Below are 13,539 nucleotides of genomic sequence, written 5' to 3'. Positions count from 1 at the left end.
CTTCCCCACGAGGAGGTGTGGAGACCGAAACACCAACTTAGACCGGCAGTGTCAAATGGGCCGCAAGTAATGTTCCTACAGAGCTTTCCTCACTCCAGTGAAACGTCCTGTCTTCCCAAGGCCAGCTCATCCATCTGCCATCTCTGCACCATCCTCCCTGAGGCCAAGTGGCCACTTCCGGTCACCTGTGAGAACCAACGGACCTGGCCTGGTGAGGGCAAGCCCTACGTCAAGGCCTAGGGAACCCAGAGCATCTTCCAGTCAGAACCCAATTATCAGGCTAAATTTATTTCTTTTTTGTTACTTTTCCCATATAATTTCTCTAAGCCGACATGTTGTATTTTCATTTTTACTCACTTAAGAAATTGTCTTTTTTTTTTTCTTTTAGCTGTGCGGTGCAGGACCCTGGTCCCCTGTTCAGGGATCAAACCCGTGCCCTCTGCAGTGGATTCTTAACCACTGGGCCACCAGGGGAGTCCCTGTCTTTACTTTAAATGCCTGTACAAGGGGACTTTTAACTCTGCGATTAGTATGTGCTCAGTTTTTAAAACATTGGGGTAAAATAGGAAACAAGTAAAGAAAGAAACTAAAAATAATTCTAATACTACCACCCGGGGAGAGGATGTCAACTTTTTTTTTTTTTTTTTACCAGAAAAATGGAAATTTATCCTGAAAGTGCAGAAAATAAAAATCATGATGAACCCCCAAGTATACACCATTCAATTTCAAAAGTGATCAGTGTTCTGCTGATCGTGTTCCCTTTGTCCTCCCAGGGTACCCATTCTGAGATCTTTCCAAAAAAACTCCCAGATATCATTTTACTTCACCTGTAACTTTCACTGCATCTAACAGATTTGCACATAGAGGATCACAAAGAAAATTTTAAATTTCCTGAAGTATAAAAATGCAGCTAGCATTGTCCGATCACAGTGCAAACAAAACAAAACACAAACCTCCTAGAAATTCACATTAATATCAAAACCAACAAAAGGCCCTCCTCCTGTGCTTCCCTGGTAGCTCAGTTGGTAAACAATCTGCCTGCAGTGCAGGAGACCTGGGTTTGATCCCTGGGTCTGGAAGATCCCCTGGAGAAGGAAACGGCAACTCACTCCAGTATCCTTGCCTGGAAAATCTCATGGACAGAAGAGCCTGGTGGGCTGCAGTCCATGGGGTCACAAAGAGTCAGGCACGACTGGGCGACTAACACTTACTATAAGCTACTTGTAAGACACAGATTTTTCTAAATGAAGTTGCACAACTTCTAGAAAGTAATGGATAATGAAAAAGAACACGTCAATTTATGAGTCTACTGAAGCAGGATCTAGAAAAATATACAGAAATAAATATCAGAAACCATAAAAATGGAAATAAATCAATTAAATGGCTAAGCAAGGAACTAGAAAAAGACCAAGAGAGTAAAACAAAGAAAGCAGAAGGAAGGAATTAATGAAGTTCAAACTAGAAATTTAATGAGTTATGTTATTAATACATCAAAAAACAGTAGTTTAAAAAAATCAACAAAATTGGAAAAACATTAGCTGGTATAATTTAAAAGAAGAAAACCACAAATACACAATGTAAGAAATGATAAGAGGAAAATAATTGAAGGGAAGAATTTTTTTAATTCAGCTAATATTTTTTTACTAGTTTCAGTTCAGTCGCTCAGTCGTGTCCAGCTGTTTGCGACCCCATGAATCGCAGCACGCCAGGCCTCCCTGCCCATCACCAACTCCCGGAGTTTACCCAAACTCATGTCCATCAAGTTGGTGATGCCATTGAGCCATCTCATCCTCTGTCGTCCCCTTCTCCTCCTGCCCTCAATCTTTCCCAGCATTGGGGTCTTTTCCAATGAGTCAACTCTTCGCATGAGGTGGCCAAAGTATTGGAGTCTCAGCCTCAGCATCAGACCTTCCAATGAACTCTCAGGACTGATCACTGATCTCCTTTAGGATGGACTGGTTGGATCTCCTTGCAGTCCAAGGGACTCTCAAGAATCTTCTCCAACACCACAGTTCAAAAGCATCAATTCTTCGGTGCTCAGCCTTCTTCACAGTCCAACTCTCACATCCATGCATGACCACTGGAATAACCATAGCCTTGACTAGACGGACCTTTGTTGCCAAAGTAGTATCTCTGCTTTTGAGTATGCTATCTAGGTTGGTTATAACTTTCCAAGGAGTAAGCATCTCTTAATTTCATGGCTGCAATCACCATCTGCAGTGATTTTGGAGCCCAAAAAAATAAAAGTCTGATGCTGTTTCCGCTGTTTCCCCATCTATTTCCCATGAAGTGATGGGACCAGATGCCATGATATTAGCTTTCTGAATGTTGAGCTTTAAGCCAACTTTTTCACTCTCCTCTTTCACTTTCATCAAGAGGCTTTTTAGTTATTCTTCACTTTCTGCCATAAAGGTGGTGTCATCTGCATATCTGAGGTTATTGATATTTCTCCTGGCAATCTTGATTCCAGCTTGTGCTTCTTCCAGCCCAGCGTTTCTCATGATGTACTCTGCATGTAAGTTAAATAAGCAGGGTGACAATATGCAGCCTTGATGTACTCCTTTTCCTATTTGGAACCAGTCTGTTGTTCCATGTCCAGTTCTAACTGTTGCTTCCTGACCTGCATACAGGTTTCTCAAGAGGCAGATCAGGTGGTCTGGTATTCCAGTCTCTTTCAGAATTTTCCACAGTTGATTGTGATCCACATAGTCAAAGGCTTTGGCATAGTCAATAAAGTAGAAATAGATGTCTTTCTGGAACTCTCTTGCTTTTTTGATGATCCAGGGGATGTTGGCAATTTGATCTCTGGTTCCTCTGCATTTTCTAAAACCAGCTTGAACAGCTGGAAGTTCACGGTTCATGTATTGCTGAAGCCTGGCTTGGAGAATTTTGAGCATTACTTTACTAGTGTGTGAGATGAGTGCAATTGTGCAGTAGTTTGAGCATTCTTTGGCATTATCTTTCTTTGGAATTGGAATGAAAACTGACCTTTTCCAGTCCTGTGGCCTACTAGTTTAGGCAAATAAATTTGAAAACCTAGATGAAATAGATACATTTTTAGGAAAATAAAATGTACCCAAATAGAGATAGAATATGTATACAGACAACTTCGATAGAAGACAGACAGAAAATTCTAAATTTACAGGCACAGACTCATCAGGGGACTCTATGAAACCTTTAAAGACCAATTAATTGCAGATTTGCATAAGTTTGCAGCAAATTGAAAAAGAATGTAAGCTTCTAAGTTACTTTTATGAAGCTAATATAATATTACTAATTGCAACTGACAGAGTCCTATATTACTAATAAATATTAATGCAAGTTTAAAAAATAAAAATATAAGGACATTGAATAAAAAGTACATTAAGTATGGCATTTCATGTCCCAGTAGGATTTATTCCAGAAGGGCAAGGATGGTTTAATAGTAAGAAATCTATCATATTAACAGAGCTAAGAGGAAAATCACAGGATCATATCCATAGATGCCTACAAGGCATTTGACAAAATTCAAGTCCCATGTGACTGGCTGTAAACCACAAACCACACTATACAGATGATGCTCATCCTTCCACACTTCATCCTGCTTTCAGGTACTCTTCCAAAACGTGACAGGGATGGAATTCCAGGGTGGTGCTCTGGAGCCCCCTCTCCCGGGGGAGGCTGAGTATGGAGGATGAGGTAGGGGAGCTAAGGGGAGACAAGGAAGCAGGGTCAACCCCAAACATGCAAGTAGCTGAGGGGAAAACGAAGACCCAGAGTCCAAGATCAAGGTGCCAGCAGGTTTGGTGTCTTCCGAGGCCTCTGTGGCTTGGCTTGCACCCGCCACCTTCTCTCTGGGTCCTTAAGGTTGTTCTGCTGTCTACACACACTTCCTCTCCCTATAAGGTATCTTAAAGGAAGGTGTCTCTTCCTCTCCCTATAAGGACGAAGAGCCGACTCACTGGAAAAGACCCTGATGCATCACCAACCAAATTGACATGAGTTTAAGTAAACTCCAGGAGATAGTGAAGGACAGGGAAGCCGGGTATGCTGCAGTCCATGGGGTCACAAAGAGCTCAATGCAACTGAATAAAAACAAAGACACCAGTCTTGTTGGATTAGGGCCCCACCCTTATGACTTAGGGATTCCCTGGTGGCTCAGATGATAAAGAATCTGCCCACAGTGCAGGAGACAGGGTTCGATCCCTAGATCAGGAAGATCCCCTGGAGAAGGGAATGGCAACCCACTCCAGTATTCTTGCTTAGAAAACCCCATGGACAGAGGAGGTCGGTGGGCTACAATCCATGGAATTGCAGAGTTGGACAGAGTGACTAACACTTCTCCACTTATGACTGGTGTAAGCCGTAAGCCCTGGAAACTAGGTTTTCTCTTTCTTGTAATGTGAGTGCCTGACTTAAGCTTTGATTGAATAAATACACTGCCAGCCACGGGACTAGATAAAGAGCCAAAGCCATCTTCCCCCACTGAGGCTCTTTTGTTTTAGAGATCTTTCTAAAGAGCTTGTTTTTTCTCTTCTCTTGAAGTTCCCACTCTTATGTTTTGAACTCAGCAATAGTAAGCCCATGAAACCCTAGGCCCCCACCCTTGACCCCGGTATAAGCAGAACCCTGGACCTGTGTTCACACTCTTTCTACCACAGCCTCGCTGTCTGCCCCCAGGGGAAACCATGTAATTTCTGGGTCCTTCAAATAGTAGTTTTGTTTTTTTCTCCAATTTCCTGATGGTTATTGCTGCAGTGTGTCTTGCAATCATAACCACAACGGCTGGTCCAGCCACAACAATGGTTATTAGCAGCTGAGACCAGCACACAACAATGACCTCATTTAACCGACCTCATTTAACCTTGTCTCCAGATGCAGTCACATTCTAAGATGCTCAAGGTTCAGGCTTCACCACATGAATTTTGGGAAGACACAGTTCAGTCCATAGAGGCTAGAGGAGCTGTCATTTAAGAGCTGCCAGGCCTTAGATAATTTTATTAACGTTATAAGCTTCAGTTTCCTTCACAAAAGAAAGTAAAAACATTGTCTATTTCATCCATTAAGATGACGCACGAGATGTGGGTTCCATCCCTGAGGGGGAGAGACCCCGTGGAGAAGGAAATGGCCACCCACTCCAATATCCTTGCCTAGGAAATTCCATGGGCAGAGGAGCCTGGTGGGCTTCAATCCATGGGGTCTCGAAGATTCGGAATGGCTGAGCACACACACATATGCACCAAAGACATAGTCACAGTAATTTCGTTAAAATAGAGGTACCGTTTTTCTCATATAACAGGAGGTTGGAGGCAGAAAGTTTGGGATTGGTGCAGCTGAGGACCCAGGCTCCTTCTGCCTTCTTACTCCATCATCCGGGGCTTGAAGCTTTCTGCTTTTATGCCTGAAAGTTGGCTCTCATGTCTTTAAGCGCCCGACCTATATATCAGGCAGGAGGACAGAGGAGGGGCAAAAGGAGGAGGCTACAATGTGGGTGCCACTTGTGTCTGCTCCCTCCTGAAAAAGTCCCCAGGACCTCTTTCCTTCATATCACGTTGGCTAGAACTGGTTGTTGCATCCTTGTTACTACCTATTAAGGGGTACAGAGTAGTCAGTACTTCAGCCAGGTGTGTTACTACCTTGAATACAATTGGAGTTCTGCTGGTAAGGAAGAAAGGGAGAATGGATATTAAATACTTAACCAATCTTATCTGCCACATCTAACCTCAAGGTTGTTGAAGGATTACTTGAGATGATATGTTTGACAGAAGACATAAATAAACAGTGTGATGGTATAAAAACTTAGCCGTTAATTCAAGACACAAGGTCCTAAAACATCAAATGTGTAAAATGAAGGATCGCATTATTGCACGACCAATGGAAGGAAGAGGACAGCACTGGGCAGCCAAAAGTGAAAGAAAGTGAAGGCGCCCAGTCGTGTCGGACTCTTTGTGGCCCCATGGACTGTGGCCCGCCAGGCTCCTCCACCCATGGAATTTTCCAGGCAAGAGTACTGGAGTGGGTTGCCATTTCCTTTTCCAGGTGGGTGATCTTCCTGACCCAGGGATCAAACCCGAATCTCCCGCATTGCAGGCAGATGCTTTACCATCTGAGCCACCAGGGAACCAGTCCAAGCAATTCTCCAGGCCAGAATATTGGAGTGGGTAGCCTTTCCTTTCTCCAGGGGATCTTCCCAACCCAGGGGTCAAACCCAAGTCTCCCACATTGCAGATGGATTCTTTACCAGCTCAGCCACCAGGGAAGCCCCTGGGCAGCCAAATGGCTGAGCAGTTCAGGGTACAAAGGCTCTATCCATGCCCATCCTGGTCAAAATTGAGATGTGAGACATCCATGTGGTTTCCGATGCTTTGACCGTGGGCTTTTGCTGGCCCTGGAGGGACTTCCCGGGTTAGCTGATTCCTAGAGACAACAAACAGTTCTCCTGGGAGCAGAGCTGTTGGGTACAAAGCAACGAATCCCGAGTCCACCCCAATCACTCCTTTCGCTGAGCTCTCAAAGGGCTCTCACACTCAGGGCCACTTATCCCTCTGCCCTAGCCTGGGTACCAGACAGCCCTGGCCTCCGGAGTTGGCTGGAATTATTCGCAATAGCCAGTCCCAAGCCTGCTTACCCTGCTTCGCCCATTCCTTCTAGTTAGACCACAGTAAAGGCTGTTTCTCACTTCTCCCACGCACTCCTTCCATCTCCTGATAGACCCTGGTGCTTCCCCCTGTGGCTCTGCATGGGCCCGTGTGCTCCCCTCTCCTCTTGGGAACTGTGAGTAATGAGCTGCGTCTTTTCAGAGGCCGTTGTCTTCTCATCTGCTGGCTTTGCTGGCCCCAAGTAATAATAAAACCTATGTTTTAACACAAAAGGATTACATTTAGGCAAGAATAGGCAGTTTAGAGAACAGCTCATGCCTGGGAAAGACTCATGCATCAGACGGACTGATGCTGAAGCTGAAACTCCAATACTTTGGCCACCTGATGCGAAGAGACGGCTCACTGGAAAAGACCCTGATTCTGGGAAAGATTGAAGGTGGGAGGAGAAGGGGATGACACAGGATGGATTGTTGGATGGCATCACTGACTCAATGGACATGTTTGAGCAAACTCCGGGAGATAGTGAAGGACAGGGAAGCCTGGCGTGCTGCAGCCTGTGGGGTCGCAAACAGACAATTTAGCGACCTAACAACAATGTGCCTAGGGGCATGGCTAAGATCCTGGCATGCAGCTTGGCTTCAGGTGGGCTACCTGCCCCCGGCAGGGTCTGAAGGTGCCACTTCTTTTTCCATCGAGACAGGATGCGGGGGGCGGCGGGGGGGGGTCACCACATGGGTGCCTGCCCCTGCCTCCAGGGGTGGCCCTTCTTGGCAGCTACCCCCCACCTTGCTATCTGACCCCTGCCTTATTGCCCAGCCCTACCCACCTCACTGCACCCCAGTCACGAGGCTGAGTTGGGTACATGGCCAGACCTTCGGCTTCCCAGAGCGCAGGCTCTAGCTGAACCCATATTTGGGGAACAGAGTGAGGAGGAAAGCTGCTAAGTTTAGAAACTCAAAGAAAAGTTCCGCAGCCTGTGAACCCAGATGCGTTCAGTAAGAGGAAGTTTATATAAAGCTGTGGGAAACATGGCACTTCCTTGGATACAAACAGCCCAGTTACGCATGAGCCCGAGACCTTGCTGTCTTGAGAGTGAGTTTCAATAGCTGGAGACCAAGCCACCTCCCAGCAAGAACGTGGGTGGCTGAGTGCGGTCAGGGGGACTGGCTGGTTCTCCGCGGCTCCAGTCCTCGGTGTGGGGGAACCAGATGCTCCCTGAACAGATGGAGCTGGGCTGGCTGTGGGGAGGTCATCACACAGCCGGCCCAGGGTGATAAACAGAACCGTGGGTTACATGGGGCTGCTGCTGCTAAGTCGCTTCAGTCGTATCCGACTCTGTGCGACCCCATTGACGGCAGCCCACCAGGCTTCCCCGTCCCTGGGATTCACCAGGCAAGAACACTGGAGCAGGTTGCCATTTCCTTCTGCAATCACCTGTGGGGCAGAACCTCCCAAAGTCACAGCTCCACCCTTTCTCTGGAGCTAATTATTCATCACTTTCGAGTGCCCGGCCAGCCGCCATGATGTTTTCCAGTCTGGCTCGGGGAACGGGCACCTCTAGTCCTCATAGAGCTCTGGATGTGGTTCCTTCTAGGCCTTTCCCGTGGTTTTCTGGTCCTGGGTTCGGGTGGTTCCCTCACAAGCACGTGTGACGAGCTCTCAACCACATTCTCAAGGGGGCCTCTGCTCACCTCCGGGTTCTCCCTGCCTGTGCCCGCCTCTTATCCCTGACACCCTGGCCCTGCAGCTGTGGTCCCCTTGGTCTCCCTAGACCCTCATCTCTATGTCTTCAACTCAGGGGGCCCACTGGGGCCCCCACCCCTAGGTTGCCCCTTTCCTACGCTGCCCGCAAGGCAGGGGAGTTAGGGAAGTGCTGCCCCTCCTCGCCTGACATCCAATGTCTTAAAGATGGTGTTTCACATATGTTTAAAAGAATTTGGTTATTTCAGGTGGCAGGGTGGAGGAAGGACACTCGTCAGTGGGGCTGGATACGAGGTACTCCTCACACTTGGGAAATAACCACTTATGGTTCTCTGGGTGGCCAGGAAACATGATGCCAGCCCCTAGTCGCCATCTTCTTTACTGGGGCTGCCGTTCACAGCAGCTCAGGTTGTGCACTGCACAAATGCTCCTGGCTGTGTGGGAGCTGAGACTCAGCTCGCAGCTGCATCTCCTTAGAGAAAGCAATTTTTCTTATTTTCCACAAACACTGTCCTATGACTGAGCCATGTATCAGGGACTCCATCCATCTAGAGGAAGGACACTTTTTGTCATTGTCACAGTGGCAACATCTGGGCCAGTGGGGACCCTTAACTTGTCCCACCTGAGACTCCTTCTACATGGGTGGCTTACTGAGTTTGAGGAAGCTGGATTATGCAAGGACACTTCTTTTTTTAAAATTTTTATTTATTTATTTGTTTTTGGCTACGCTGGGTCTTCATTGCTGCATGGGCTTTTCTCCAGTTGCTGTGAGCCAGGGCTACTCTCTAGCTGTGGTACCCAGGCTTCTCATTGCAGTGGCTTCTCTTGTTGCTGAGCACAGGCACTTGAGCTTTAGGAGTTGAGGCACATGCACTCAGGAGTTGCGGTTCCCAGGCTCTAGAGTAGCAGCTCAATAGTTGTGGCATATGGGTTTAATTGCTCCATGGCACGTGGAATCTTCCCCGACCAAGGATCAAACCCATGTCTCCTGAGTGGGCAGGTGGATTCTTTACCACACTGAGCCACCAGGGAAGCCCTGTGCATGAGGGCTTCTAATAACTGGTCTGAATTCATGAGCAATAGGCCAAGTCCTGAGCTTGACTCTCTGACATTGTCAAGGATCCTTCAGTGATTAGCTGGATGTCAGAATAAATAGAGACTGACAGGGACCCTGTAGTGCTGGCCCTCATCCCTGACATGATGAAATAGAGTGGACTCCCACTTGAATTGGCTGGGAGACAAATTTAATGTCTTATTTTTACCATTTAAATAGCAGCCCCCGTGTGTCCCACCTCCAGGCTGCTCTGGGGAAGCATAAATCACCCTTAGATCAACCACCTCTGAGCACTTTGCTTGCATATGATTTTCTAGCTTAGCTTGTCCGGAGCCCAGCACCAGGCGCATGTATGTGTCCCAGTTCTTCCTGACCCATGACCTTCATCTTCTTCCTTATAATGTGTGTTAGTCATTCAGCCCCGTCCAACTCTTTTTGACCCCGTGGACTGTAGCCCACCAGGCTCCTCTGTCCATGGGATTCGGAGGCAAGAATACTGGAGTGGGTTGCCATTTCCTTCTCCAGGAGATCTTCCCAACCCAGGGACTGAACCTGGGTCTCCTGCATTGCAGGCAGATTCTTTACCACCTGAGCCACCAGGGAAAGAGTCTTTCTTATAATACAGGACAGTAACTGTAACAATTGTGCGGTAGTGTGAGCATTCTTTGGCATTGCCTTTCTTTGGGATTGGAATGAAAACTGACCTTTTCCAGTCCTGTGGCCACTGCTGAGTTTTCCAAATTTACTGGCATATTGAGTGTAGCACTTTCACAGCATCATCTTTCAGGATTTGAAATAGCTCAACTAAAATTCCATCACCTCCACTAGCTTTGTTCATAGTGATGCTTTCTAAGGCCCACTTGACTTCACATTCCAGGATGTATGGCTCTAGGTGAGTGATCACACTGATTATCTGGGTCGTGAAGATCTTTCTTGTACAGTTCTTCTGTGTATTCTTGCCATCTCTTCTTAATATCTTCTGCTTCTGTTAGGTCCATACCATTTCTGTCCTTTACTGAGCCCATCTTTGCATGAAATATTCCCTTGGTATCTCTGATTTTCTTGAAGAGATCTCTAGTCTTTCCCATTCTGTTGTTTTCCTCTATTTGTTTGCATTGATCACTGAAGAAGGCTTTCTTATCTCTCTTTGCTATTCTTTGGAACACTGCATTCAGATGCTTATATCTTTCCTTTTCTCCTTTGCTTTTCACTTCTCTCCTTTTCACAGCTATTTGTAAGGCCTCCCCAGACAGTCATTTTGCTTTTTTGCATTTCTTTTCCATGGGGATGGTCTTGATCCCTGTCTCCTGTACAATGTCACAAACCTCAGTCCATAGTTCATCAGGCACTCTATCTATCAGATCTAGTCCCTTAAATCTATTTCTCACTTCCACTGTATAATCATAAGGGATTTGATTTAGGTCATACCTGAATGGTCTAGTGGTTTTCCCTACTTTCTTCAATTTAAGTCTGAATTTGGTAATAAGGAGTTCATGATCTGAGCCACAGTCAGCTCCCAGTCTTGTTTTTGCTGACTGTATAGAGCTTCTCCATCTTTGGCTGCAAAGAATATAATCAATCTGATTTCGGTGTCGACCATCTGGTGATGTCCATGTGTAGAGTCTTCTCTTGTGTTGTTGTAAGAGGGTGTTTGCTATGACCAGTGCATTCTCTTAGCAAAACTCTATTAGCCTTTGCCCTGCTTCATTCTGTACTCCAGGGCCAAATGTGCCTGTTACTCCAGGTGTTTCTTGACTTCCTACTTTTGCGTTCCAGTCCCCTATAATGAAAAGGACATCTTTTTTGGGTGTTAGTTCTAAAAGGTCTTGTAGGTCTTCATAGGACCGTTCAACCTCAGCTTCTTCAGCATTACTGGTTGGGGCATAGACTTGGATTACCGTGATATTGAATGGTTTGCCTTGGAAATGAGCAGAGATCATTCTGTCGTTTTTGAGATTGCATCCAAGTACTGCATTTTGGACTCTTGTTGACCATGATGGCTACTCCATTTCTTCTAAGGGATTCCTGCCCTCAGTAGTAGATATAATGGTCATCTGAGTTAAATTCACCCATTCCGGTCCATTTTAGTTCACTGATTCCTAGAATGTCGACATTCACTCTTGCCATCTCCTGTTTGACCACTTCCAATTTGCCTTGATTTGTGGACCTAACATTCCAGGTTCCTATGCAATATTGCTCTTTATAGCATCAGACCTTGCTTCTATCACCAGTCACATCCACAACTGGATATTGTTTTTGCTTTGGCTCCATCCCTTCATTCTTTCTGGAGTTATTTCTCCACTGATCTCTAGTAGCATATTGGGCACCTACTGACCTGGGGAGTTCCTCTTTCAGTATCCTATCATTTTGCCTTTTTATACTGTTCATGGGGTTCTCAAGGCAAGAATACTGAAGTGGTTTGCCATTCCCTTCTCCAGCGGACCACATTCTGTCAGACCTCTCCACCATGACCCGCCCATCTTGGGTGGCCCCACAGGGCATGGCTTAGTTTCATTGAGTTAGACAAGACTGTGGTCCTAATGTGATTAGATTGTCTAGTTTTCTGTGATTATGGTTTCAGTGTGTCTGCCCTCTGATGCCCTCTCACAACACCTACCGTCTTACTTGGGTTTCTCTTACCTTGGACGTGGGGTATCTCTGCATAGCTGCTCCAGCAAAGTGCAGCTGCTGCTCCTTACCTTGGATGAGGTCACCCCTCCTGACCTTGAATGTGGAGTAGCTCCTCTCGGCCCTCCTCCGCCCTCGCAGCCATCGCTCCTTGGACATTGAGTTGCTCCTCTCGGCCGCCGCTCCTGACCTCGGACATGGGGTAGCTCTCTCGGGTGCCGCCCCTGACCTCAGAAGATGATGCTGTGAAAGTGCTGCGCACAATATGTCAGCAAATTTGGAAAACTCAGCAGTGGCCACAGGACTGGAAAAGGTCAGTTTTCATTCCAATTCCAAAGAAAGGCAATGCCAAAGAATGCTCAAACTACTGCACAATTGCACTCATCTCACATGCTAGTAAACTAATGCTCAAAATTCTCCAAGCCAGGCTTCAGCAATAAGTGAACCGTGAACTTCCAGATATTCAAGCTGGTTTTAGAAAAGGCAGAGGAACTAGAGATCAAATTGCCAACATCCGCTGGATCATCGAAAAAGCAGGACAGTTCCAGAAAAACATCTATTTCTGCTTTATTGACTATGCCAAAGACTTTGACTGTGTGGATCATAATAAACTGTGGAAAATTCTGAAAAAAATGGGAATACCAGAACACCTGAGCTGCCTCTTGAGAAACCTATATGCAGGTCAGGAAGCAACAGTTAGAACTGGACATGGAACAACAGACTGGTTCCAAATAGGAAAAGGAGTATGTCAAGGCTGTATATTGTCACCCTGCTTATTTAACTTACATGCAGAGTACATCATGAGAAACGCTGGGCTGGAAGAAGCACAAGCTGGAATTAAGATTGCCAGGAGAAATATCAATAACCTCAGATATGCAGATGACACCACCCTTATGGCAGAAAGTGAAGAACTAAAAAGCCTTTTGATGAAAGTGAAAGAGGAGAGTGAAAAAGTTGGCTTAAAGCTCAGCATTCAGAAAGCTAATATCATGGCATCAGGTCCCATCACTTCATGGGAAATAGATGGGGAAACAGTGGAAACAGTGTCAGACTTTATTTTTGTGGACTCCAAAATCACTGCAGATGGTGATTGCAGCCATGAAATTAAAAGACACTTACTCCTTGGAAGGAAAGTTATGAGCAACCTAGATAGCATATTAAAAAGCAGAGACATTACTTTGCTGTCTAGTCAAGGCTATGGTTTTTCAGTGGTCATGTATGGATGTGAGAGTTGGACTGTGAAGAAAGCTGAGCGCTGAAGAATTGATGCTTTTGAATTGTGATGTTGGAGAAGACTCTTGAGAGTCCCTTGGACTGCAAGGAGATCCAACCAGTCCATCCTAAAGGAGATCAGACCTGGGTTTTCATTGGAAGGACTGATGATGAGGCTGAAACTCCAGTACTTTGGCCACCTCATGCAAAGGAAAAGACTCATTGGAAAAGACTCTGATGCTGAGAGGGATTGGGGGCAGGAGGAGAAGGGGATGACAGAGGATGAGATGGCTGGATGGCATCACCGACTCAATAGACATGAGTTTGGGTAAACTCCAGGAGTTGGTGATGTACAGGGAGGCCTGG

At 46.2% G+C, this 13,539-nt stretch overlaps 1 long non-coding RNA gene across 1 annotated transcript; it reads right to left on the bottom strand.

Annotated features, from left to right (window-relative positions):
• Positions 1-3,375: 3,375 nt before the first annotated feature.
• LOC147380349 (uncharacterized) lies at positions 3,376-9,094 on the bottom strand. The gene is made up of 2 exons (XR_015168485.1): positions 6,608-9,094; positions 3,376-3,687 (listed from the first exon to the last, which is right to left on the bottom strand). It is a non-coding gene; the product is annotated as an uncharacterized LOC147380349 (long non-coding RNA).
• Between the last annotated feature and the right edge of the window lie 4,445 nt (positions 9,095-13,539).

The sequence above is a fragment of the Bos grunniens genome, chromosome 1 (genome assembly GCF_055505025.1).
Source record: "Bos grunniens cultivar Pamir isolate PY7600 chromosome 1, Bosgru_T2T1.0, whole genome shotgun sequence".
NCBI classification, from domain to species: domain Eukaryota; kingdom Metazoa; phylum Chordata; class Mammalia; order Artiodactyla; family Bovidae; genus Bos; species Bos grunniens.
Note: the sequence above shows the minus strand (reverse complement) of the source record. Positions and strands in the feature narration are given on the sequence as shown.